The sequence below is a fragment of the Staurois parvus genome, unplaced genomic scaffold (genome assembly GCF_062004578.1).
Source record: "Staurois parvus isolate SC_StPar_1 unplaced genomic scaffold, SC_StPar_1.0 ptg000276l, whole genome shotgun sequence".
Taxonomy (NCBI): Eukaryota; Metazoa; Chordata; class Amphibia; order Anura; family Ranidae; genus Staurois; species Staurois parvus.
The window spans coordinates 2,506,424-2,530,104 of NW_028318072.1; the positions used below are offsets into that span (position 1 = coordinate 2,506,424).

General features: G+C 46.7%; 27 non-coding genes across 27 annotated transcripts; all 27 read left to right on the top strand.

The window, feature by feature from the left end:
- The first annotated feature begins 844 nt into the window (after positions 1 to 844).
- Positions 845 to 937, top strand: TRNAI-UAU (transfer RNA isoleucine (anticodon UAU)). Its single transcript is given in 2 exon segments — positions 845 to 882; positions 902 to 937. It is a non-coding gene; the product is annotated as a tRNA-Ile (tRNA).
- Positions 938 to 1,352: 415 nt separating this feature from the next.
- On the top strand, positions 1,353 to 1,425 carry TRNAR-CCU (transfer RNA arginine (anticodon CCU)). Its single transcript has one exon. It is a non-coding gene; the product is annotated as a tRNA-Arg (tRNA).
- A 1,148-nt stretch (positions 1,426 to 2,573) lies between these two features.
- On the top strand, positions 2,574 to 2,666 carry TRNAI-UAU (transfer RNA isoleucine (anticodon UAU)). The gene is given in 2 exon segments: positions 2,574 to 2,611; positions 2,631 to 2,666. It is a non-coding gene; the product is annotated as a tRNA-Ile (tRNA).
- A 415-nt stretch (positions 2,667 to 3,081) lies between these two features.
- Positions 3,082 to 3,154, top strand: TRNAR-CCU (transfer RNA arginine (anticodon CCU)). The gene has a single exon. It is a non-coding gene; the product is annotated as a tRNA-Arg (tRNA).
- A 1,153-nt stretch (positions 3,155 to 4,307) lies between these two features.
- Positions 4,308 to 4,400, top strand: TRNAI-UAU (transfer RNA isoleucine (anticodon UAU)). The gene is given in 2 exon segments: positions 4,308 to 4,345; positions 4,365 to 4,400. It is a non-coding gene; the product is annotated as a tRNA-Ile (tRNA).
- Positions 4,401 to 4,815: 415 nt separating this feature from the next.
- Positions 4,816 to 4,888, top strand: TRNAR-CCU (transfer RNA arginine (anticodon CCU)). The gene has a single exon. It is a non-coding gene; the product is annotated as a tRNA-Arg (tRNA).
- Positions 4,889 to 6,017: 1,129 nt separating this feature from the next.
- On the top strand, positions 6,018 to 6,110 carry TRNAI-UAU (transfer RNA isoleucine (anticodon UAU)). Its single transcript is given in 2 exon segments — positions 6,018 to 6,055; positions 6,075 to 6,110. It is a non-coding gene; the product is annotated as a tRNA-Ile (tRNA).
- A 415-nt stretch (positions 6,111 to 6,525) lies between these two features.
- On the top strand, positions 6,526 to 6,598 carry TRNAR-CCU (transfer RNA arginine (anticodon CCU)). Its single transcript has one exon. It is a non-coding gene; the product is annotated as a tRNA-Arg (tRNA).
- Positions 6,599 to 7,746: 1,148 nt separating this feature from the next.
- TRNAI-UAU (transfer RNA isoleucine (anticodon UAU)) lies at positions 7,747 to 7,839 on the top strand. The gene is given in 2 exon segments: positions 7,747 to 7,784; positions 7,804 to 7,839. It is a non-coding gene; the product is annotated as a tRNA-Ile (tRNA).
- A 415-nt stretch (positions 7,840 to 8,254) lies between these two features.
- TRNAR-CCU (transfer RNA arginine (anticodon CCU)) lies at positions 8,255 to 8,327 on the top strand. The gene has a single exon. It is a non-coding gene; the product is annotated as a tRNA-Arg (tRNA).
- Positions 8,328 to 9,475: 1,148 nt separating this feature from the next.
- TRNAI-UAU (transfer RNA isoleucine (anticodon UAU)) lies at positions 9,476 to 9,568 on the top strand. The gene is given in 2 exon segments: positions 9,476 to 9,513; positions 9,533 to 9,568. It is a non-coding gene; the product is annotated as a tRNA-Ile (tRNA).
- Positions 9,569 to 9,983: 415 nt separating this feature from the next.
- TRNAR-CCU (transfer RNA arginine (anticodon CCU)) lies at positions 9,984 to 10,056 on the top strand. Its single transcript has one exon. It is a non-coding gene; the product is annotated as a tRNA-Arg (tRNA).
- A 1,148-nt stretch (positions 10,057 to 11,204) lies between these two features.
- Positions 11,205 to 11,297, top strand: TRNAI-UAU (transfer RNA isoleucine (anticodon UAU)). The gene is given in 2 exon segments: positions 11,205 to 11,242; positions 11,262 to 11,297. It is a non-coding gene; the product is annotated as a tRNA-Ile (tRNA).
- A 415-nt stretch (positions 11,298 to 11,712) lies between these two features.
- TRNAR-CCU (transfer RNA arginine (anticodon CCU)) lies at positions 11,713 to 11,785 on the top strand. The gene has a single exon. It is a non-coding gene; the product is annotated as a tRNA-Arg (tRNA).
- A 1,148-nt stretch (positions 11,786 to 12,933) lies between these two features.
- Positions 12,934 to 13,026, top strand: TRNAI-UAU (transfer RNA isoleucine (anticodon UAU)). The gene is given in 2 exon segments: positions 12,934 to 12,971; positions 12,991 to 13,026. It is a non-coding gene; the product is annotated as a tRNA-Ile (tRNA).
- Positions 13,027 to 13,441: 415 nt separating this feature from the next.
- On the top strand, positions 13,442 to 13,514 carry TRNAR-CCU (transfer RNA arginine (anticodon CCU)). Its single transcript has one exon. It is a non-coding gene; the product is annotated as a tRNA-Arg (tRNA).
- A 1,148-nt stretch (positions 13,515 to 14,662) lies between these two features.
- On the top strand, positions 14,663 to 14,755 carry TRNAI-UAU (transfer RNA isoleucine (anticodon UAU)). The gene is given in 2 exon segments: positions 14,663 to 14,700; positions 14,720 to 14,755. It is a non-coding gene; the product is annotated as a tRNA-Ile (tRNA).
- Positions 14,756 to 15,170: 415 nt separating this feature from the next.
- TRNAR-CCU (transfer RNA arginine (anticodon CCU)) lies at positions 15,171 to 15,243 on the top strand. Its single transcript has one exon. It is a non-coding gene; the product is annotated as a tRNA-Arg (tRNA).
- A 1,149-nt stretch (positions 15,244 to 16,392) lies between these two features.
- On the top strand, positions 16,393 to 16,485 carry TRNAI-UAU (transfer RNA isoleucine (anticodon UAU)). The gene is given in 2 exon segments: positions 16,393 to 16,430; positions 16,450 to 16,485. It is a non-coding gene; the product is annotated as a tRNA-Ile (tRNA).
- A 415-nt stretch (positions 16,486 to 16,900) lies between these two features.
- Positions 16,901 to 16,973, top strand: TRNAR-CCU (transfer RNA arginine (anticodon CCU)). The gene has a single exon. It is a non-coding gene; the product is annotated as a tRNA-Arg (tRNA).
- Positions 16,974 to 18,121: 1,148 nt separating this feature from the next.
- TRNAI-UAU (transfer RNA isoleucine (anticodon UAU)) lies at positions 18,122 to 18,214 on the top strand. The gene is given in 2 exon segments: positions 18,122 to 18,159; positions 18,179 to 18,214. It is a non-coding gene; the product is annotated as a tRNA-Ile (tRNA).
- Positions 18,215 to 18,629: 415 nt separating this feature from the next.
- On the top strand, positions 18,630 to 18,702 carry TRNAR-CCU (transfer RNA arginine (anticodon CCU)). Its single transcript has one exon. It is a non-coding gene; the product is annotated as a tRNA-Arg (tRNA).
- A 1,149-nt stretch (positions 18,703 to 19,851) lies between these two features.
- TRNAI-UAU (transfer RNA isoleucine (anticodon UAU)) lies at positions 19,852 to 19,944 on the top strand. Its single transcript is given in 2 exon segments — positions 19,852 to 19,889; positions 19,909 to 19,944. It is a non-coding gene; the product is annotated as a tRNA-Ile (tRNA).
- Positions 19,945 to 20,359: 415 nt separating this feature from the next.
- Positions 20,360 to 20,432, top strand: TRNAR-CCU (transfer RNA arginine (anticodon CCU)). Its single transcript has one exon. It is a non-coding gene; the product is annotated as a tRNA-Arg (tRNA).
- Positions 20,433 to 21,580: 1,148 nt separating this feature from the next.
- On the top strand, positions 21,581 to 21,673 carry TRNAI-UAU (transfer RNA isoleucine (anticodon UAU)). Its single transcript is given in 2 exon segments — positions 21,581 to 21,618; positions 21,638 to 21,673. It is a non-coding gene; the product is annotated as a tRNA-Ile (tRNA).
- A 415-nt stretch (positions 21,674 to 22,088) lies between these two features.
- On the top strand, positions 22,089 to 22,161 carry TRNAR-CCU (transfer RNA arginine (anticodon CCU)). Its single transcript has one exon. It is a non-coding gene; the product is annotated as a tRNA-Arg (tRNA).
- A 1,148-nt stretch (positions 22,162 to 23,309) lies between these two features.
- TRNAI-UAU (transfer RNA isoleucine (anticodon UAU)) lies at positions 23,310 to 23,402 on the top strand. The gene is given in 2 exon segments: positions 23,310 to 23,347; positions 23,367 to 23,402. It is a non-coding gene; the product is annotated as a tRNA-Ile (tRNA).
- The last annotated feature ends 279 nt before the right edge of the window (positions 23,403 to 23,681 follow it).

Below are 23,681 nucleotides of genomic sequence, written 5' to 3' on the forward strand. Positions count from 1 at the left end.
CAGCTTTTCTTAGGAAGGACTTTTGCCATCCGTCCGGCATTCTCCTGACATCCCGCGGTGGCATGCAAATCTCCACTGGGAAATGGCCATCCTCAAGGGAAATGGCCATCTTGACAGGCATCCTAGGTAAGCTTAAACAGCGGGAAGGCATTTCCGACCTTTTTGTGTCAGTCCCAGAAGTGTTTTTCTTGATGTATCAAGCTATATGAATAGCAGTCAGAATCGCACCTTAGCGCTGTGCCTCCTTTGCCTCAAATGACATGGTGTTGTTGCGTTTCCTGAGATTCACAAAAATAGTTGCTGCTCTGGAACGTGTTCAGATGTCTGCTTGCCGCAAGAGGGCAGAAATCGAACCTCATGTGGATCGCCAGCTTTTCTGCCAAACAGAGCATCAAAATTCTCAACCCAGTCGCTGGAGAGTGGCTTTTCAGATCTATAAAGAACTCTTGCGCTTTAGCTGGGTTTACCCACAAACTGACTTTGGCATGCTGCATTCTAGAGGGACTTGGCATAACCTGACACTTCTTGGTTTACAGTGGCTCTTTCAGTAACTTTTCAAATGTGCATGAATACATGGCTGACACGTCACGATAGCATTTTCAATTTCATTTTTTCCTCTTCTCAAAACAGCTCTCCCTTTTATCTTTAAAAGCTGTCCTTGAGCTCCAGTCAAGTGACTTTGGCAGTGTTTTTTCTAGCAGTACCTCTTACCTACCATTTCTTGCTAGGAAAGAAGGACCATTCCCTTCTTTCTGAGGTGAGCAGGAGTTTAGGTGCAGGATTACTTGGAGGCCTACGATAAACTAAGGCGAGATGGATGAGGAATCTGCCCGCTAAAGACAGCGCTCCAGTGGCGCAATCGGTCAGCGCGCGGTACTTATATGGCAGTATCTGTTGAGCAATGCCGAGGTTGTGAGTTCGAGCCTCACCTGGAGCATGCTTTTCCTTCCTTTTTGCCTTTTTTAATGGAATATTTAATCAGCTGTTACACCCTGCGGCCTGAGAACTTTACCGCAAGGCTGTAAGCGGTCAAAGAAAGTGAAGGGTGTTTTCGCCAGTGGTGCTTGAATGAGCTGTCTTTCACTTACACTGAGCGCATGCTCTAAATTGTGGAACAAAAGTGATAACCAGAATGTGCTACTTGTTGAAAAGAGGTGTGGGGAGCTACGACACTGCTTTTCAGTTTGAGCAAACCCATTCTTCTGACTCCGTAGCTCAATCTGCTTGGAATTCTGTAGGACGTTTGCAAGGGAAAATCAAAACAGAGACCTTGCCACCCTTACCTTGGCAAGAAGAAGAACGGATGACCTCTACAGGAGAAAAGAAGAAGCTTTGGCAGGGTCTTGAGGCAAGCCCCAGTGGCCTAATGGATAAGGCACTGGCCTCCTAAGCCAGGGATTGTGGGTTCGAGTCCCATCTGGGGTGTCGGATATCTTGCTTGTTCCTTTAAGCCAGGACTCCTTCCAGGCAGCTTCAAACATCAGCCAAGAATGAAATATAAAAACCATCACCGAGGGCAGCTACCTTTCTCTGCTTCACGTGTCAGTCCCTGAAGTCCTCTCTCCTGATGCCTTAATCTAAATGTGTGTGCCAATCACTATGTCGCAGAAGTACAGTGTGCCTCAGATGACTTGGCTTAGTTGACCAGCATGCTCTGGAAAAGATACAAATACTAATCTCCAGCAGCGCTTCGGACAAAAAAAGTGTCCAACTCCACAGAAAGGAAAAGCAGCTTTTCTTAGGAAGGACTTTTGCCATCCGTCCGGCATTCTCCTGACATCCCGCGGTGGCATGCAAATCTCTACTGGGAAATGGCCATCCTCAAGGGAAATGGCCATCTTGACAGGCATCCTAGGTAAGCTTAAACAGCGGGAAGGCATTTCCGACCTTTTTGTGTCAGTCCCAGAAGTGTTTTTCTTGATGTATCAAGCTATATGAATAGCAGTCAGAATCGCACCTTAGCGCTGTGCCTCCTTTGCCTCAAATGACATGGTGTTGTTGCGTTTCCTGAGATTCACAAAAATAGTTGCTGCTCTGGAACGTGTTCAGATGTCTGCTTGCCGCAAGAGGGCAGAAATCGAACCTCATGTGGATCGCCAGCTTTTCTGCCAAACAGAGCATCAAAATTCTCAACCCAGTCGCTGGAGAGTGGCTTTTCAGATCTATAAAGAACTCTTGCGCTTTAGCTGGGTTTACCCACAAACTGACTTTGGCATGCTGCATTCTAGAGGGACTTGGCATAACCTGACACTTCTTGGTTTACAGTGGCTCTTTCAGTAACTTTTCAAATGTGCATGAATACATGGCTGACACGTCATGATAGCATTTTCAATTTCATTTTTTCCTCTTCTCAAAACAGCTCTCCCTTTTATCTTTAAAAGCTGTCCTTGAGCTCCAGTCAAGTGACTTTGGCAGTGTTTTTTCTAGCAGTACCTCTTACCTACCATTTCTTGCTAGGAAAGAAGGACCATTCCCTTCTTTCTGAGGCGAGCAGGAGTTTAGGTGCAGGATTACTTGGAGGCCTACGATAAACTGAGGCGAGATGGATGAGGAATCTGCCCACTAAAGACAGCACTCCAGTGGCGCAATCGGTCAGCGCGCGGTACTTATATGGCAGTATCTGTTGAGCAATGCCGAGGTTGTGAGTTCAAGCCTCACCTGGAGCATGCTTTTCCTTCCTTTTTGCCTTTTTTAATGGAATATTTAATCAGCTGTTACACCCTGCGGCCTGAGAACTTTACCGCAAGGCTGTAAGCGGTCAAAGAAAGTGAAGGGTGTTTTCGCCAGTGGTGCTTGAATGAGCTGTCTTTCACTTACACTGAGCGCATGCTCTAAATTGTGGAACAAAAGTGATAACCAGAATGTGCTACTTGTTGAAAAGAGGTGTGGGGAGCTACGACACTGCTTTTCAGTTTGAGCAAACCCATTCTTCTGACTCCGTAGCTCAATCTGCTTGGAATTCTGTAGGACGTTTGCAAGGGAAAATCAAAACAGAGACCTTGCCACCCTTACCTTGGCAAGAAGAAGAACGGATGACCTCTACAGGAGAAAAGAAGAAGCTTTGGCAGGGTCTTGAGGCAAGCCCCAGTGGCCTAATGGATAAGGCACTGGCCTCCTAAGCCAGGGATTGTGGGTTCGAGTCCCATCTGGGGTGTCGGATATCTTGCTTGTTCCTTTAAGCCAGGACTCCTTCCAGGCAGCTTCAAACATCAGCCAAGAATGAAATGAAATATAAAAACCATCACCGAGGGCAGCTACCTTTCTCTGCTTCACGTGTCAGTCCCTGAAGTCCTCTCTCCTGATGCCTTAATCTAAATGTGTGTGCCAATCACTATGTCGCAGAAGTACAGTGTGCCTCAGATGACTTGGCTTAGTTGACCAGCATGCTCTGGAAAAGATACAAATACTAATCTCCAGCAGCGCTTCGGACAAAAAAAGTGTCCAACTCCACAGAAAGGAAAAGCAGCTTTTCTTAGGAAGGACTTTTGCCATCCGTCCGGCATTCTCCTGACATCCCGCGGTGGCATGCAAATCTCCACTGGGAAATGGCCATCCTCAAGGGAAATGGCCATCTTGACAGGCATCCTAGGTAAGCTTAAACAGCGGGAAGGCATTTCCGACCTTTTTGTGTCAGTCCCAGAAGTGTTTTTCTTGATGTATCAAGCTATATGAATAGCAGTCAGAATCGCACCTTAGCGCTGTGCCTCCTTTGCCTCAAATGACATGGTGTTGTTGCGTTTCCTGAGATTCACAAAAATAGTTGCTGCTCTGGAACGTGTTCAGATGTCTGCTTGCCGCAAGAGGGCAGAAATCGAACCTCATGTGGATCGCCAGCTTTTCTGCCAAACAGAGCATCAAAATTCTCAACCCAGTCGCTGGAGAGTGGCTTTTCAGATCTATAAAGAACTCTTGCGCTTTAGCTGGGTTTACCCACAAACTGACTTTGGCATGCTGCATTCTAGAGGGACTTGGCATAACCTGACACTTCTTGGTTTACAGTGGCTCTTTCAGTAACTTTTCAAATGTGCATGAATACATGGCTGACACGTCACGATAGCATTTTCAATTTCATTTTTTCCTCTTCTCAAAACAGCTCTCCCTTTTATCTTTAAAAGCTGTCCTTGAGCTCCAGTCAAGTGACTTTGGCAGTGTTTTTTCTAGCAGTACCTCTTACCTACCATTTCTTGCTAGGAAAGAAGGACCATTCCCTTCTTTCTGAGGCGAGCAGGAGTTTAGGTGCAGGATTACTTGGAGGCCTACGATAAACTGAGGCGAGATGGATGAGGAATCTGCCCGCTAAAGACAGCGCTCCAGTGGCGCAATCGGTCAGCGCGCGGTACTTATATGGCAGTATCTGTTGAGCAATGCCGAGGTTGTGAGTTCGAGCCTCACCTGGAGCATGCTTTTCCTTCCTTTTTGCCTTTTTTAATGGAATATTTAATCAGCTGTTACACCCTGCGGCCTGAGAACTTTACCGCAAGGCTGTAAGCGGTCAAAGAAAGTGAAGGGTGTTTTCGCCAGTGGTGCTTGAATGAGCTGTCTTTCACTTACACTGAGCGCATGCTCTAAATTGTGGAACAAAAGTGATAACCAGAATGTGCTACTTGTTGAAAAGAGGTGTGGGGAGCTACGACACTGCTTTTCAGTTTGAGCAAACCCATTCTTCTGACTCCGTAGCTCAATCTGCTTGGAATTCTGTAGGACGTTTGCAAGGGAAAATCAAAACAGAGACCTTGCCACCCTTACCTTGGCAAGAAGAAGAACGGATGACCTCTACAGGAGAAAAGAAGAAGCTTTGGCAGGGTCTTGAGGCAAGCCCCAGTGGCCTAATGGATAAGGCACTGGCCTCCTAAGCCAGGGATTGTGGGTTCGAGTCCCATCTGGGGTGTCGGATATCTTGCTTGTTCCTTTAAGCCAGGACTCCTTCCAGGCAGCTTCAAACATCAGCCAAGAATGAAATATAAAAACCATCACCGAGGGCAGCTACCTTTCTCTGCTTCACGTGTCAGTCCCTGAAGTCCTCTCTCCTGATGCCTTAATCCAAATGTGTGTGCCAATCACTATCTCGCTGAAGTACAGTGTGCCTCACATGACTTGGCTTAGTTGACCAGCATGCTCTGGAAAAGATACAAATACTAATCTCCAGCAGCGCTTCGGACAAAAAAAGTGTCCAACTCCACAGAAAGGAAAAGCAGCTTTTCTTAGGAAGGACTTTTGCCATCCGTCCGGCATTCTCCTGACATCCCGCGGTGGCATGCAAATCTCCACTGGGAAATGGCCATCTTGACAGGCATCCTAGGTAAGCTTAAACAGCGGGAAGGCATTTCCGACCTTTTTGTGTCAGTCCCAGAAGTATTTTTCTTGATGTATCAAGCTATATGAATAGCAGTCAGAATCGCACCTTAGCGCTGTGCCTCCTTTGCCTCAAATGACATGGTGTTGTTGCGTTTCCTGAGATTCACAAAAATAGTTGCTGCTCTGGAACGTGTTCAGATGTCTGCTTGCCGCAAGAGGGCAGAAATCGAACCTCATGTGGATCGCCAGCTTTTCTGCCAAACAGAGCATCAAAATTCTCAACCCAGTCGCTGGAGAGTGGCTTTTCAGATCTATAAAGAACTCTTGCGCTTTAGCTGGGTTTACCCACAAACTGACTTTGGCATGCTGCATTCTAGAGGGACTTGGCATAACCTGACACTTCTTGGTTTACAGTGGCTCTTTCAGTAACTTTTCAAATGTGCATGAATACATGGCTGACACGTCACGATAGCATTTTCAATTTCATTTTTTCCTCTTCTCAAAACAGCTCTCCCTTTTATCTTTAAAAGCTGTCCTTGAGCTCCAGTCAAGTGACTTTGGCAGTGTTTTTTCTAGCAGTACCTCTTACCTACCATTTCTTGCTAGGAAAGAAGGACCATTCCCTTCTTTCTGAGGCGAGCAGGAGTTTAGGTGCAGGATTACTTGGAGGCCTACGATAAACTGAGGCGAGATGGATGAGGAATCTGCCCGCTAAAGACAGCGCTCCAGTGGCGCAATCGGTCAGCGCGCGGTACTTATATGGCAGTATCTGTTGAGCAATGCCGAGGTTGTGAGTTCGAGCCTCACCTGGAGCATGCTTTTCCTTCCTTTTTGCCTTTTTTAATGGAATATTTAATCAGCTGTTACACCCTGCGGCCTGAGAACTTTACCGCAAGGCTGTAAGCGGTCAAAGAAAGTGAAGGGTGTTTTCGCCAGTGGTGCTTGAATGAGCTGTCTTTCACTTACACTGAGCGCATGCTCTAAATTGTGGAACAAAAGTGATAACCAGAATGTGCTACTTGTTGAAAAGAGGTGTGGGGAGCTACGACACTGCTTTTCAGTTTGAGCAAACCCATTCTTCTGACTCCGTAGCTCAATCTGCTTGGAATTCTGTAGGACGTTTGCAAGGGAAAATCAAAACAGAGACCTTGCCACCCTTACCTTGGCAAGAAGAAGAACGGATGACCTCTACAGGAGAAAAGAAGAAGCTTTGGCAGGGTCTTGAGGCAAGCCCCAGTGGCCTAATGGATAAGGCACTGGCCTCCTAAGCCAGGGATTGTGGGTTCGAGTCCCATCTGGGGTGTCGGATATCTTGCTTGTTCCTTTAAGCCAGGACTCCTTCCAGGCAGCTTCAAACATCAGCCAAGAATGAAATATAAAAACCATCACCGAGGGCAGCTACCTTTCTCTGCTTCACGTGTCAGTCCCTGAAGTCCTCTCTCCTGATGCCTTAATCTAAATGTGTGTGCCAATCACTATGTCGCAGAAGTACAGTGTGCCTCAGATGACTTGGCTTAGTTGACCAGCATGCTCTGGAAAAGATACAAATACTAATCTCCAGCAGCGCTTCGGACAAAAAAAGTGTCCAACTCCACAGAAAGGAAAAGCAGCTTTTCTTAGGAAGGACTTTTGCCATCCGTCCGGCATTCTCCTGACATCCCGCGGTGGCATGCAAATCTCTACTGGGAAATGGCCATCCTCAAGGGAAATGGCCATCTTGACAGGCATCCTAGGTAAGCTTAAACAGCGGGAAGGCATTTCCGACCTTTTTGTGTCAGTCCCAGAAGTGTTTTTCTTGATGTATCAAGCTATATGAATAGCAGTCAGAATCGCACCTTAGCGCTGTGCCTCCTTTGCCTCAAATGACATGGTGTTGTTGCGTTTCCTGAGATTCACAAAAATAGTTGCTGCTCTGGAACGTGTTCAGATGTCTGCTTGCCGCAAGAGGGCAGAAATCGAACCTCATGTGGATCGCCAGCTTTTCTGCCAAACAGAGCATCAAAATTCTCAACCCAGTCGCTGGAGAGTGGCTTTTCAGATCTATAAAGAACTCTTGCGCTTTAGCTGGGTTTACCCACAAACTGACTTTGGCATGCTGCATTCTAGAGGGACTTGGCATAACCTGACACTTCTTGGTTTACAGTGGCTCTTTCAGTAACTTTTCAAATGTGCATGAATACATGGCTGACACGTCACGATAGCATTTTCAATTTCATTTTTTCCTCTTCTCAAAACAGCTCTCCCTTTTATCTTTAAAAGCTGTCCTTGAGCTCCAGTCAAGTGACTTTGGCAGTGTTTTTTCTAGCAGTACCTCTTACCTACCATTTCTTGCTAGGAAAGAAGGACCATTCCCTTCTTTCTGAGGCGAGCAGGAGTTTAGGTGCAGGATTACTTGGAGGCCTACGATAAACTGAGGCGAGATGGATGAGGAATCTGCCTGCTAAAGACAGCGCTCCAGTGGCGCAATCGGTCAGCGCGCGGTACTTATATGGCAGTATCTGTTGAGCAATGCCGAGGTTGTGAGTTCGAGCCTCACCTGGAGCATGCTTTTCCTTCCTTTTTGCCTTTTTTAATGGAATATTTAATCAGCTGTTACACCCTGCGGCCTGAGAACTTTACCGCAAGGCTGTAAGCGGTCAAAGAAAGTGAAGGGTGTTTTCGCCAGTGGTGCTTGAATGAGCTGTCTTTCACTTACACTGAGCGCATGCTCTAAATTGTGGAACAAAAGTGATAACCAGAATGTGCTACTTGTTGAAAAGAGGTGTGGGGAGCTACGACACTGCTTTTCAGTTTGAGCAAACCCATTCTTCTGACTCCGTAGCTCAATCTGCTTGGAATTCTGTAGGACGTTTGCAAGGGAAAATCAAAACAGAGACCTTGCCACCCTTACCTTGGCAAGAAGAAGAACGGATGACCTCTACAGGAGAAAAGAAGAAGCTTTGGCAGGGTCTTGAGGCAAGCCCCAGTGGCCTAATGGATAAGGCACTGGCCTCCTAAGCCAGGGATTGTGGGTTCGAGTCCCATCTGGGGTGTCGGATATCTTGCTTGTTCCTTTAAGCCAGGACTCCTTCCAGGCAGCTTCAAACATCAGCCAAGAATGAAATATAAAAACCATCACCGAGGGCAGCTACCTTTCTCTGCTTCACGTGTCAGTCCCTGAAGTCCTCTCTCCTGATGCCTTAATCTAAATGTGTGTGCCAATCACTATGTCGCAGAAGTACAGTGTGCCTCAGATGACTTGGCTTAGTTGACCAGCATGCTCTGGAAAAGATACAAATACTAATCTCCAGCAGCGCTTCGGACAAAAAAAGTGTCCAACTCCACAGAAAGGAAAAGCAGCTTTTCTTAGGAAGGACTTTTGCCATCCGTCCGGCATTCTCCTGACATCCCGCGGTGGCATGCAAATCTCCACTGGGAAATGGCCATCCTCAAGGGAAATGGCCATCTTGACAGGCATCCTAGGTAAGCTTAAACAGCGGGAAGGCATTTCCGACCTTTTTGTGTCAGTCCCAGAAGTGTTTTTCTTGATGTATCAAGCTATATGAATAGCAGTCAGAATCGCACCTTAGCGCTGTGCCTCCTTTGCCTCAAATGACATGGTGTTGTTGCGTTTCCTGAGATTCACAAAAATAGTTGCTGCTCTGGAACGTGTTCAGATGTCTGCTTGCCGCAAGAGGGCAGAAATCGAACCTCATGTGGATCGCCAGCTTTTCTGCCAAACAGAGCATCAAAATTCTCAACGCAGTCGCTGGAGAGTGGCTTTTCAGATCTATAAAGAACTCTTGCGCTTTAGCTGGGTTTACCCACAAACTGACTTTGGCATGCTGCATTCTAGAGGGACTTGGCATAACCTGACACTTCTTGGTTTACAGTGGCTCTTTCAGTAACTTTTCAAATGTGCATGAATACATGGCTGACACGTCACGATAGCATTTTCAATTTCATTTTTTCCTCTTCTCAAAACAGCTCTCCCTTTTATCTTTAAAAGCTGTCCTTGAGCTCCAGTCAAGTGACTTTGGCAGTGTTTTTTCTAGCAGTACCTCTTACCTACCATTTCTTGCTAGGAAAGAAGGACCATTCCCTTCTTTCTGAGGCGAGCAGGAGTTTAGGTGCAGGATTACTTGGAGGCCTACGATAAACTGAGGCGAGATGGATGAGGAATCTGCCCACTAAAGACAGCGCTCCAGTGGCGCAATCGGTCAGCGCGCGGTACTTATATGGCAGTATCTGTTGAGCAATGCCGAGGTTGTGAGTTCGAGCCTCACCTGGAGCATGCTTTTCCTTCCTTTTTGCCTTTTTTAATGGAATATTTAATCAGCTGTTACACCCTGCGGCCTGAGAACTTTACCGCAAGGCTGTAAGCGGTCAAAGAAAGTGAAGGGTGTTTTCGCCAGTGGTGCTTGAATGAGCTGTCTTTCACTTACACTGAGCGCATGCTCTAAATTGTGGAACAAAAGTGATAACCAGAATGTGCTACTTCTTGAAAAGAGGTGTGGGGAGCTACGACACTGCTTTTCAGTTTGAGCAAACCCATTCTTCTGACTCCGTAGCTCAATCTGCTTGGAATTCTGTAGGACGTTTGCAAGGGAAAATCAAAACAGAGACCTTGCCACCCTTACCTTGGCAAGAAGAAGAACGGATGACCTCTACAGGAGAAAAGAAGAAGCTTTGGCAGGGTCTTGAGGCAAGCCCCAGTGGCCTAATGGATAAGGCACTGGCCTCCTAAGCCAGGGATTGTGGGTTCGAGTCCCATCTGGGGTGTCGGATATCTTGCTTGTTCCTTTAAGCCAGGACTCCTTCCAGGCAGCTTCAAACATCAGCCAAGAATGAAATATAAAAACCATCACCGAGGGCAGCTACCTTTCTCTGCTTCACATGTCAGTCCCTGAAGTCCTCTCTCCTGATGCCTTAATCTAAATGTGTGTGCCAATCACTATGTCGCAGAAGTACAGTGTGCCTCAGATGACTTGGCTTAGTTGACCAGCATGCTCTGGAAAAGATACAAATACTAATCTCCAGCAGCGCTTCGGACAAAAAAAGTGTCCAACTCCACAGAAAGGAAAAGCAGCTTTTCTTAGGAAGGACTTTTGCCATCCGTCCGGCATTCTCCTGACATCCCGCGGTGGCATGCAAATCTCCACTGGGAAATGGCCATCCTCAAGGGAAATGGCCATCTTGACAGGCATCCTAGGTAAGCTTAAACAGCGGGAAGGCATTTCCGACCTTTTTGTGTCAGTCCCAGAAGTGTTTTTCTTGATGTATCAAGCTATATGAATAGCAGTCAGAGGCACAGGAGTCAGCTGTGCCTCCTTTGCCTCAAATGACATGGTGTTGTTGCGTTTCCTGAGATTCACAAAAATAGTTGCTGCTCTGGAACGTGTTCAGATGTCTGCTTGCCGCAAGAGGGCAGAAATCGAACCTCATGTGGATCGCCAGCTTTTCTGCCAAACAGAGCATCAAAATTCTCAACCCAGTCGCTGGAGAGTGGCTTTTCAGATCTATAAAGAACTCTTGCGCTTTAGCTGGGTTTACCCACAAACTGACTTTGGCATGCTGCATTCTAGAGGGACTTGGCATAACCTGACACTTCTTGGTTTACAGTGGCTCTTTCAGTAACTTTTCAAATGTGCATGAATACATGGCTGACACGTCATGATAGCATTTTCAATTTCATTTTTTCCTCTTCTCAAAACAGCTCTCCCTTTTATCTTTAAAAGCTGTCCTTGAGCTCCAGTCAAGTGACTTTGGCAGTGTTTTTTCTAGCAGTACCTCTTACCTACCATTTCTTGCTAGGAAAGAAGGACCATTCCCTTCTTTCTGAGGCGAGCAGGAGTTTAGGTGCAGGATTACTTGGAGGCCTACGATAAACTGAGGCGAGATGGATGAGGAATCTGCCCACTAAAGACAGCACTCCAGTGGCGCAATCGGTCAGCGCGCGGTACTTATATGGCAGTATCTGTTGAGCAATGCCGAGGTTGTGAGTTCAAGCCTCACCTGGAGCATGCTTTTCCTTCCTTTTTGCCTTTTTTAATGGAATATTTAATCAGCTGTTACACCCTGCGGCCTGAGAACTTTACCGCAAGGCTGTAAGCGGTCAAAGAAAGTGAAGGGTGTTTTCGCCAGTGGTGCTTGAATGAGCTGTCTTTCACTTACACTGAGCGCATGCTCTAAATTGTGGAACAAAAGTGATAACCAGAATGTGCTACTTGTTGAAAAGAGGTGTGGGGAGCTACGACACTGCTTTTCAGTTTGAGCAAACCCATTCTTCTGACTCCGTAGCTCAATCTGCTTGGAATTCTGTAGGACGTTTGCAAGGGAAAATCAAAACAGAGACCTTGCCACCCTTACCTTGGCAAGAAGAAGAACGGATGACCTCTACAGGAGAAAAGAAGAAGCTTTGGCAGGGTCTTGAGGCAAGCCCCAGTGGCCTAATGGATAAGGCACTGGCCTCCTAAGCCAGGGATTGTGGGTTCGAGTCCCATCTGGGGTGTCGGATATCTTGCTTGTTCCTTTAAGCCAGGACTCCTTCCAGGCAGCTTCAAACATCAGCCAAGAATGAAATATAAAAACCATCACCGAGGGCAGCTACCTTTCTCTGCTTCACGTGTCAGTCCCTGAAGTCCTCTCTCCTGATGCCTTAATCTAAATGTGTGTGCCAATCACTATGTCGCAGAAGTACAGTGTGCCTCAGATGACTTGGCTTAGTTGACCAGCATGCTCTGGAAAAGATACAAATACTAATCTCCAGCAGCGCTTCGGACAAAAAAAGTGTCCAACTCCACAGAAAGGAAAAGCAGCTTTTCTTAGGAAGGACTTTTGCCATCCGTCCGGCATTCTCCTGACATCCCGCGGTGGCATGCAAATCTCCACTGGGAAATGGCCATCCTCAAGGGAAATGGCCATCTTGACAGGCATCCTAGGTAAGCTTAAACAGCGGGAAGGCATTTCCGACCTTTTTGTGTCAGTCCCAGAAGTGTTTTTCTTGATGTATCAAGCTATATGAATAGCAGTCAGAATCGCACCTTAGCGCTGTGCCTCCTTTGCCTCAAATGACATGGTGTTGTTGCGTTTCCTGAGATTCACAAAAATAGTTGCTGCTCTGGAACGTGTTCAGATGTCTGCTTGCCGCAAGAGGGCAGAAATCGAACCTCATGTGGATCGCCAGCTTTTCTGCCAAACAGAGCATCAAAATTCTCAACCCAGTCGCTGGAGAGTGGCTTTTCAGATCTATAAAGAACTCTTGCGCTTTAGCTGGGTTTACCCACAAACTGACTTTGGCATGCTGCATTCTAGAGGGACTTGGCATAACCTGACACTTCTTGGTTTACAGTGGCTCTTTCAGTAACTTTTCAAATGTGCATGAATACATGGCTGACACGTCACGATAGCATTTTCAATTTCATTTTTTCCTCTTCTCAAAACAGCTCTCCCTTTTATCTTTAAAAGCTGTCCTTGAGCTCCAGTCAAGTGACTTTGGCAGTGTTTTTTCTAGCAGTACCTCTTACCTACCATTTCTTGCTAGGAAAGAAGGACCATTCCCTTCTTTCTGAGGCGAGCAGGAGTTTAGGTGCAGGATTACTTGGAGGCCTACGATAAACTGAGGCGAGATGGATGAGGAATCTGCCCGCTAAAGACAGCGCTCCAGTGGCGCAATCGGTCAGCGCGCGGTACTTATATGGCAGTATCTGTTGAGCAATGCCGAGGTTGTGAGTTCGAGCCTCACCTGGAGCATGCTTTTCCTTCCTTTTTGCCTTTTTTAATGGAATATTTAATCAGCTGTTACACCCTGCGGCCTGAGAACTTTACCGCAAGGCTGTAAGCGGTCAAAGAAAGTGAAGGGTGTTTTCGCCAGTGGTGCTTGAATGAGCTGTCTTTCACTTACACTGAGCGCATGCTCTAAATTGTGGAACAAAAGTGATAACCAGAATGTGCTACTTGTTGAAAAGAGGTGTGGGGAGCTACGACACTGCTTTTCAGTTTGAGCAAACCCATTCTTCTGACTCCGTAGCTCAATCTGCTTGGAATTCTGTAGGACGTTTGCAAGGGAAAATCAAAACAGAGACCTTGCCACCCTTACCTTGGCAAGAAGAAGAACGGATGACCTCTACAGGAGAAAAGAAGAAGCTTTGGCAGGGTCTTGAGGCAAGCCCCAGTGGCCTAATGGATAAGGCACTGGCCTCCTAAGCCAGGGATTGTGGGTTCGAGTCCCATCTGGGGTGTCGGATATCTTGCTTGTTCCTTTAAGCCAGGACTCCTTCCAGGCAGCTTCAAACATCAGCCAAGAATGAAATATAAAAACCATCACCGAGGGCAGCTACCTTTCTCTGCTTCACGTGTCAGTCCCTGAAGTCCTCTCTCCTGATGCCTTAATCTAAATGTGTGTGCCAATCACTATGTCGCAGAAGTACAGTGTGCCTCAGATGACTTGGCTTAGTTGACCAGCATGCTCTGGAAAAGATACAAATACTAATCTCCAGCAGCGCTTTGGACAAAAAAAGTGTCCAACTCCACAGAAAGGAAAAGCAGCTTTTCTTAGGAAGGACTTTTGCCATCCGTCCGGCATTCTCCTGACATCCCGCGGTGGCATGCAAATCTCCACTGGGAAATGGCCATCCTCAAGGGAAATGGCCATCTTGACAGGCATCCTAGGTAAGCTTAAACAGCGGGAAGGCATTTCCGACCTTTTTGTGTCAGTCCCAGAAGTGTTTTTCTTGATGTATCAAGCTATATGAATAGCAGTCAGAATCGCACCTTAGCGCTGTGCCTCCTTTGCCTCAAATGACATGGTGTTGTTGCGTTTCCTGAGATTCACAAAAATAGTTGCTGCTCTGGAACGTGTTCAGATGTCTGCTTGCCGCAAGAGGGCAGAAATCGAACCTCATGTGGATCGCCAGCTTTTCTGCCAAACAGAGCATCAAAATTCTCAACCCAGTCGCTGGAGAGTGGCTTTTCAGATCTATAAAGAACTCTTGCGCTTTAGCTGGGTTTACCCACAAACTGACTTTGGCATGCTGCATTCTAGAGGGACTTGGCATAACCTGACACTTCTTGGTTTACAGTGGCTCTTTCAGTAACTTTTCAAATGTGCATGAATACATGGCTGACACGTCACGATAGCATTTTCAATTTCATTTTTTCCTCTTCTCAAAACAGCTCTCCCTTTTATCTTTAAAAGCTGTCCTTGAGCTCCAGTCAAGTGACTTTGGCAGTGTTTTTTCTAGCAGTACCTCTTACCTACCATTTCTTGCTAGGAAAGAAGGACCATTCCCTTCTTTCTGAGGCGAGCAGGAGTTTAGGTGCAGGATTACTTGGAGGCCTACGATAAACTGAGGCGAGATGGATGAGGAATCTGCCCGCTAAAGACAGCGCTCCAGTGGCGCAATCGGTCAGCGCGCGGTACTTATATGGCAGTATCTGTTGAGCAATGCCGAGGTTGTGAGTTCGAGCCTCACCTGGAGCATGCTTTTCCTTCCTTTTTGCCTTTTTTAATGGAATATTTAATCAGCTGTTACACCCTGCGGCCTGAGAACTTTACCGCAAGGCTGTAAGCGGTCAAAGAAAGTGAAGGGTGTTTTCGCCAGTGGTGCTTGAATGAGCTGTCTTTCACTTACACTGAGCGCATGCTCTAAATTGTGGAACAAAAGTGATAACCAGAATGTGCTACTTGTTGAAAAGAGGTGTGGGGAGCTACGACACTGCTTTTCAGTTTGAGCAAACCCATTCTTCTGACTCCGTAGCTCAATCTGCTTGGAATTCTGTAGGACGTTTGCAAGGGAAAATCAAAACAGAGGCCTTGCCACCCTTACCTTGGCAAGAAGAAGAACGGATGACCTCTACAGGAGAAAAGAAGAAGCTTTGGCAGGGTCTTGAGGCAAGCCCCAGTGGCCTAATGGATAAGGCACTGGCCTCCTAAGCCAGGGATTGTGGGTTCGAGTCCCATCTGGGGTGTCCGGATATCTTGCTTGTTCCTTTAAGCCAGGACTCCTTCCAGGCAGCTTCAAACATCAGCCAAGAATGAAATATAAAAACCATCACCGAGGGCAGCTACCTTTCTCTGCTTCACGTGTCAGTCCCTGAAGTCCTCTCTCCTGATGCCTTAATCTAAATGTGTGTGCCAATCACTATGTCGCAGAAGTACAGTGTGCCTCAGATGACTTGGCTTAGTTGACCAGCATGCTCTGGAAAAGATACAAATACTAATCTCCAGCAGCGCTTCGGACAAAAAAAGTGTCCAACTCCACAGAAAGGAAAAGCAGCTTTTCTTAGGAAGGACTTTTGCCATCCGTCCGGCATTCTCCTGACATCCCGCGGTGGCATGCAAATCTCCACTGGGAAATGGCCATCCTCAAGGGAAATGGCCATCTTGACAGGCATCCTAGGTAAGCTTAAACAGCGGGAAGGCATTTCCGACCTTTTTGTGTCAGTCCCAGAAGTGTTTTTCTTGATGTATCAAGCTATATGAATAGCAGTCAGAATCGCACCTTAGCGCTGTGCCTCCTTTGCCTCAAATGACATGGTGTTGTTGCGTTTCCTGAGATTCACAAAAATAGTTGCTGCTCTGGAACGTGTTCAGATGTCTGCTTGCCGCAAGAGGGCAGAAATCGAACCTCATGTGGATCGCCAGCTTTTCTGCCAAACAGAGCATCAAAATTCTCAACCCAGTCGCTGGAGAGTGGCTTTTCAGATCTATAAAGAACTCTTGCGCTTTAGCTGGGTTTACCCACAAACTGACTTTGGCATGCTGCATTCTAGAGGGACTTGGCATAACCTGACACTTCTTGGTTTACAGTGGCTCTTTCAGTAACTTTTCAAATGTGCATGAATACATGGCTGACACGTCACGATAGCATTTTCAATTTCATTTTTTCCTCTTCTCAAAACAGCTCTCCCTTTTATCTTTAAAAGCTGTCCTTGAGCTCCAGTCAAGTGACTTTGGCAGTGTTTTTTCTAGCAGTACCTCTTACCTACCATTTCTTGCTAGGAAAGAAGGACCATTCCCTTCTTTCTGAGGCGAGCAGGAGTTTAGGTGCAGGATTACTTGGAGGCCTACGATAAACTGAGGCGAGATGGATGAGGAATCTGCCCGCTAAAGACAGCGCTCCAGTGGCGCAATCGGTTAGCGCGCGGTACTTATATGGCAGTATCTGTTGAGCAATGCCGAGGTTGTGAGTTCGAGCCTCACCTGGAGCATGCTTTTCCTTCCTTTTTGCCTTTTTTAATGGAATATTTAATCAGCTGTTACACCCTGCGGCCTGAGAACTTTACCGCAAGGCTGTAAGCGGTCAAAGAAAGTGAAGGGTGTTTTCGCCAGTGGTGCTTGAATGAGCTGTCTTTCACTTACACTGAGCGCATGCTCTAAATTGTGGAACAAAAGTGATAACCAGAATGTGCTACTTGTTGAAAAGAGGTGTGGGGAGCTACGACACTGCTTTTCAGTTTGAGCAAACCCATTCTTCTGACTCCGTAGCTCAATCTGCTTGGAATTCTGTAGGACGTTTGCAAGGGAAAATCAAAACAGAGACCTTGCCACCCTTACCTTGGCAAGAAGAAGAACGGATGACCTCTACAGGAGAAAAGAAGAAGCTTTGGCAGGGTCTTGAGGCAAGCCCCAGTGGCCTAATGGATAAGGCACTGGCCTCCTAAGCCAGGGATTGTGGGTTCGAGTCCCATCTGGGGTGTCGGATATCTTGCTTGTTCCTTTAAGCCAGGACTCCTTCCAGGCAGCTTCAAACATCAGCCAAGAATGAAATATAAAAACCATCACCGAGGGCAGCTACCTTTCTCTGCTTCACGTGTCAGTCCCTGAAGTCCTCTCTCCTGATGCCTTAATCTAAATGTGTGTGCCAATCACTATGTCGCAGAAGTACAGTGTGCCTCAGATGACTTGGCTTAGTTGACCAGCATGCTCTGGAAAAGATACAAATACTAATCTCCAGCAGCGCTTTGGACAAAAAAAGTGTCCAACTCCACAGAAAGGAAAAGCAGCTTTTCTTAGGAAGGACTTTTGCCATCCGTCCGGCATTCTCCTGACATCCCGCGGTGGCATGCAAATCTCCACTGGGAAATGGCCATCCTCAAGGGAAATGGCCATCTTGACAGGCATCCTAGGTAAGCTTAAACAGCGGGAAGGCATTTCCGACCTTTTTGTGTCAGTCCCAGAAGTGTTTTTCTTGATGTATCAAGCTATATGAATAGCAGTCAGAATCGCACCTTAGCGCTGTGCCTCCTTTGCCTCAAATGACATGGTGTTGTTGCGTTTCCTGAGATTCACAAAAATAGTTGCTGCTCTGGAACGTGTTCAGATGTCTGCTTGCCGCAAGAGGGCAGAAATCGAACCTCATGTGGATCGCCAGCTTTTCTGCCAAACAGAGCATCAAAATTCTCAACCCAGTCGCTGGAGAGTGGCTTTTCAGATCTATAAAGAACTCTTGCGCTTTAGCTGGGTTTACCCACAAACTGACTTTGGCATGCTGCATTCTAGAGGGACTTGGCATAACCTGACACTTCTTGGTTTACAGTGGCTCTTTCAGTAACTTTTCAAATGTGCATGAATACATGGCTGACACGTCACGATAGCATTTTCAATTTCATTTTTTCCTCTTCTCAAAACAGCTCTCCCTTTTATCTTTAAAAGCTGTCCTTGAGCTCCAGTCAAGTGACTTTGGCAGTGTTTTTTCTAGCAGTACCTCTTACCTACCATTTCTTGCTAGGAAAGAAGGACCATTCCCTTCTTTCTGAGGCGAGCAGGAGTTTAGGTGCAGGATTACTTGGAGGCCTACGATAAACTGAGGCGAGATGGATGAGGAATCTGCCCGCTAAAGACAGCGCTCCAGTGGCGCAATCGGTCAGCGCGCAGTACTTATATGGCAGTATCTGTTGAGCAATGCCGAGGTTGTGAGTTCGAGCCTCACCTGGAGCATGCTTTTCCTTCCTTTTTGCCTTTTTTAATGGAATATTTAATCAGCTGTTACACCCTGCGGCCTGAGAACTTTACCGCAAGGCTGTAAGCGGTCAAAGAAAGTGAAGGGTGTTTTCGCCAGTGGTGCTTGAATGAGCTGTCTTTCACTTACACTGAGCGCATGCTCTAAATTGTGGAACAAAAGTGATAACCAGAATGTGCTACTTCTTGAAAAGAGGTGTGGGGAGCTACGACACTGCTTTTCAGTTTGAGCAAACCCATTCTTCTGACTCCGTAGCTCAATCTGCTTGGAATTCTGTAGGACGTTTGCAAGGGAAAATCAAAACAGAGGCCTTGCCACCCTTACCTTGGCAAGAAGAAGAACGGATGACCTCTACAGGAGAAAAGAAGAAGCTTTGGCAGGGTCTTGAGGCAAGCCCCAGTGGCCTAATGGATAAGGCACTGGCCTCCTAAGCCAGGGATTGTGGGTTCGAGTCCCATCTGGGGTGTCCGGATATCTTGCTTGTTCCTTTAAGCCAGGACTCCTTCCAGGCAGCTTCAAACATCAGCCAAGAATGAAATATAAAAACCATCACCGAGGGCAGCTACCTTTCTCTGCTTCACGTGTCAGTCCCTGAAGTCCTCTCTCCTGATGCCTTAATCTAAATGTGTGTGCCAATCACTATGTCGCAGAAGTACAGTGTGCCTCAGATGACTTGGCTTAGTTGACCAGCATGCTCTGGAAAAGATACAAATACTAATCTCCAGCAGCGCTTCGGACAAAAAAAGTGTCCAACTCCACAGAAAGGAAAAGCAGCTTTTCTTAGGAAGGACTTTTGCCATCCGTCCGGCATTCTCCTGACATCCCGCGGTGGCATGCAAATCTCCACTGGGAAATGGCCATCCTCAAGGGAAATGGCCATCTTGACAGGCATCCTAGGTAAGCTTAAACAGCGGGAAGGCATTTCCGACCTTTTTGTGTCAGTCCCAGAAGTGTTTTTCTTGATGTATCAAGCTATATGAATAGCAGTCAGAATCGCACCTTAGCGCTGTGCCTCCTTTGCCTCAAATGACATGGTGTTGTTGCGTTTCCTGAGATTCACAAAAATAGTTGCTGCTCTGGAACGTGTTCAGATGTCTGCTTGCCGCAAGAGGGCAGAAATCGAACCTCATGTGGATCGCCAGCTTTTCTGCCAAACAGAGCATCAAAATTCTCAACCCAGTCGCTGGAGAGTGGCTTTTCAGATCTATAAAGAACTCTTGCGCTTTAGCTGGGTTTACCCACAAACTGACTTTGGCATGCTGCATTCTAGAGGGACTTGGCATAACCTGACACTTCTTGGTTTACAGTGGCTCTTTCAGTAACTTTTCAAATGTGCATGAATACATGGCTGACACGTCACGATAGCATTTTCAATTTCATTTTTTCCTCTTCTCAAAACAGCTCTCCCTTTTATCTTTAAAAGCTGTCCTTGAGCTCCAGTCAAGTGACTTTGGCAGTGTTTTTTCTAGCAGTACCTCTTACCTACCATTTCTTGCTAGGAAAGAAGGACCATTCCCTTCTTTCTGAGGCGAGCAGGAGTTTAGGTGCAGGATTACTTGGAGGCCTACGATAAACTGAGGCGAGATGGATGAGGAATCTGCCCGCTAAAGACAGCGCTCCAGTGGCGCAATCGGTTAGCGCGCGGTACTTATATGGCAGTATCTGTTGAGCAATGCCGAGGTTGTGAGTTCGAGCCTCACCTGGAGCATGCTTTTCCTTCCTTTTTGCCTTTTTTAATGGAATATTTAATCAGCTGTTACACCCTGCGGCCTGAGAACTTTACCGCAAGGCTGTAAGCGGTCAAAGAAAGTGAAGGGTGTTTTCGCCAGTGGTGCTTGAATGAGCTGTCTTTCACTTACACTGAGCGCATGCTCTAAATTGTGGAACAAAAGTGATAACCAGAATGTGCTACTTGTTGAAAAGAGGTGTGGGGAGCTACGACACTGCTTTTCAGTTTGAGCAAACCCATTCTTCTGACTCCGTAGCTCAATCTGCTTGGAATTCTGTAGGACGTTTGCAAGGGAAAATCAAAACAGAGACCTTGCCACCCTTACCTTGGCAAGAAGAAGAACGGATGACCTCTACAGGAGAAAAGAAGAAGCTTTGGCAGGGTCTTGAGGCAAGCCCCAGTGGCCTAATGGATAAGGCACTGGCCTCCTAAGCCAGGGATTGTGGGTTCGAGTCCCATCTGGGGTGTCGGATATCTTGCTTGTTCCTTTAAGCCAGGACTCCTTCCAGGCAGCTTCAAACATCAGCCAAGAATGAAATATAAAAACCATCACCGAGGGCAGCTACCTTTCTCTGCTTCACGTGTCAGTCCCTGAAGTCCTCTCTCCTGATGCCTTAATCTAAATGTGTGTGCCAATCACTATGTCGCAGAAGTACAGTGTGCCTCAGATGACTTGGCTTAGTTGACCAGCATGCTCTGGAAAAGATACAAATACTAATCTCCAGCAGCGCTTCGGACAAAAAAAGTGTCCAACTCCACAGAAAGGAAAAGCAGCTTTTCTTAGGAAGGACTTTTGCCATCCGTCCGGCATTCTCCTGACATCCCGCGGTGGCATGCAAATCTCTACTGGGAAATGGCCATCCTCAAGGGAAATGGCCATCTTGACAGGCATCCTAGGTAAGCTTAAACAGCGGAAAGGCATTTCCGACCTTTTTGTGTCAGTCCCAGAAGTGTTTTTCTTGATGTATCAAGCTATATGAATAGCAGTCAGAATCGCACCTTAGCGCTGTGCCTCCTTTGCCTCAAATGACATGGTGTTGTTGCGTTTCCTGAGATTCACAAAAATAGTTGCTGCTCTGGAACGTGTTCAGATGTCTGCTTGCCGCAAGAGGGCAGAAATCGAACCTCATGTGGATCGCCAGCTTTTCTGCCAAACAGAGCATCAAAATTCTCAACCCAGTCGCTGGAGAGTGGCTTTTCAGATCTATAAAGAACTCTTGCGCTTTAGCTGGGTTTACCCACAAACTGACTTTGGCATGCTGCATTCTAGAGGGACTTGGCATAACCTGACACTTCTTGGTTTACAGTGGCTCTTTCAGTAACTTTTCAAATGTGCATGAATACATGGCTGACACGTCACGATAGCATTTTCAATTTCATTTTTTCCTCTTCTCCAAACAGCTCTCCCTTTTATCTTTAAAAGCTGTCCTTGAGCTCCAGTCAAGTGACTTTGGCAGTGTTTTTTCTAGCAGTACCTCTTACCTACCATTTCTTGCTAGGAAAGAAGGACCATTCCCTTCTTTCTGAGGCGAGCAGGAGTTTAGGTGCAGGATTACTTGGAGGCCTACGATAAACTGAGGCGAGATGGATGAGGAATCTGCCCGCTAAAGACAGCGCTCCAGTGGCGCAATCGGTCAGCGCGCGGTACTTATATGGCAGTATCTGTTGAGCAATGCCGAGGTTGTGAGTTCGAGCCTCACCTGGAGCATGCTTTTCCTTCCTTTTTGCCTTTTTTAATGGAATATTTAATCAGCTGTTACACCCTGCGGCCTGAGAACTTTACCGCAAGGCTGTAAGCGGTCAAAGAAAGTGAAGGGTGTTTTCGCCAGTGGTGCTTGAATGAGCTGTCTTTCACTTACACTGAGCGCATGCTCTAAATTGTGGAACAAAAGTGATAACCAGAATGTGCTACTTCTTGAAAAGAGGTGTGGGGAGCTACGACACTGCTTTTCAGTTTGAGCAAACCCATTCTTCTGACTCCGTAGCTCAATCTGCTTGGAATTCTGTAGGACGTTTGCAAGGGAAAATCAAAACAGAGACCTTGCCACCCTTACCTTGGCAAGAAGAAGAACGGATGACCTCTACAGGAGAAAAGAAGAAGCTTTGGCAGGGTCTTGAGGCAAGCCCCAGTGGCCTAATGGATAAGGCACTGGCCTCCTAAGCCAGGGATTGTGGGTTCGAGTCCCATCTGGGGTGTCGGATATCTTGCTTGTTCCTTTAAGCCAGGACTCCTTCCAGGCAGCTTCAAACATCAGCCAAGAATGAAATATAAAAACCATCACCGAGGGCAGCTACCTTTCTCTGCTTCACGTGTCAGTCCCTGAAGTCCTCTCTCCTGATGCCTTAATCTAAATGTGTGTGCCAATCACTATGTCGCAGAAGTACAGTGTGCCTCAGATGACTTGGCTTAGTTGACCAGCATGCTCTGGAAAAGATACAAATACTAATCTCCAGCAGCGCTTCGGACAAAAAAAGTGTCCAACTCCACAGAAAGGAAAAGCAGCTTTTCTTAGGAAGGACTTTTGCCATCCGTCCGGCATTCTCCTGACATCCCGCGGTGGCATGCAAATCTCTACTGGGAAATGGCCATCCTCAAGGGAAATGGCCATCTTGACAGGCATCCTAGGTAAGCTTAAACAGCGGAAAGGCATTTCCGACCTTTTTGTGTCAGTCCCAGAAGTGTTTTTCTTGATGTATCAAGCTATATGAATAGCAGTCAGAATCGCACCTTAGCGCTGTGCCTCCTTTGCCTCAAATGACATGGTGTTGTTGCGTTTCCTGAGATTCACAAAAATAGTTGCTGCTCTGGAACGTGTTCAGATGTCTGCTTGCCGCAAGAGGGCAGAAATCGAACCTCATGTGGATCGCCAGCTTTTCTGCCAAACAGAGCATCAAAATTCTCAACCCAGTCGCTGGAGAGTGGCTTTTCAGATCTATAAAGAACTCTTGCGCTTTAGCTGGGTTTACCCACAAACTGACTTTGGCATGCTGCATTCTAGAGGGACTTGGCATAACCTGACACTTCTTGGTTTACAGTGGCTCTTTCAGTAACTTTTCAAATGTGCATGAATACATGGCTGACACGTCACGATAGCATTTTCAATTTCATTTTTTCCTCTTCTCAAAACAGCTCTCCCTTTTATCTTTAAAAGCTGTCCTTGAGCTCCAGTCAAGTGACTTTGGCAGTGTTTTTTCTAGCAGTACCTCTTACCTACCATTTCTTGCTAGGAAAGAAGGACCATTCCCATCTTTCTGAGGCGAGCAGGAGTTTAGGTGCAGGATTACTTGGAGGCCTACGATAAACTGAGGCGAGATGGATGAGGAATCTGCCCGCTAGAGACAGCGCTCCAGTGGCGCAATCGGTCAGCGCGCGGTACTTATATGGCAGTATCTGTTGAGCAATGCCGAGGTTGTGAGTTCGAGCCTCACCTGGAGCATGCTTTTCCTTCCTTTTTGCCTTTTTTAATGGAATATTTAATCAGCTGTTACACCCTGCGGCCTGAGAACTTTACTGCAAGGCTGTAAGCGGTCAAAGAAAGTGAAGGGTGTTTTCGCCAGTGGTGCTTGAATGAGCTGTCTTTCACTTACACTGAGCGCATTCTCTAAATTGTGGAACAAAAGTGATAACCAGAATGTGCTACTTGTTGAAAAGAGGTGTGGGGAGCTACGACACTGCTTTTCAGTTTGAGCAAACCCATTCTTCTGACTCCGTAGCT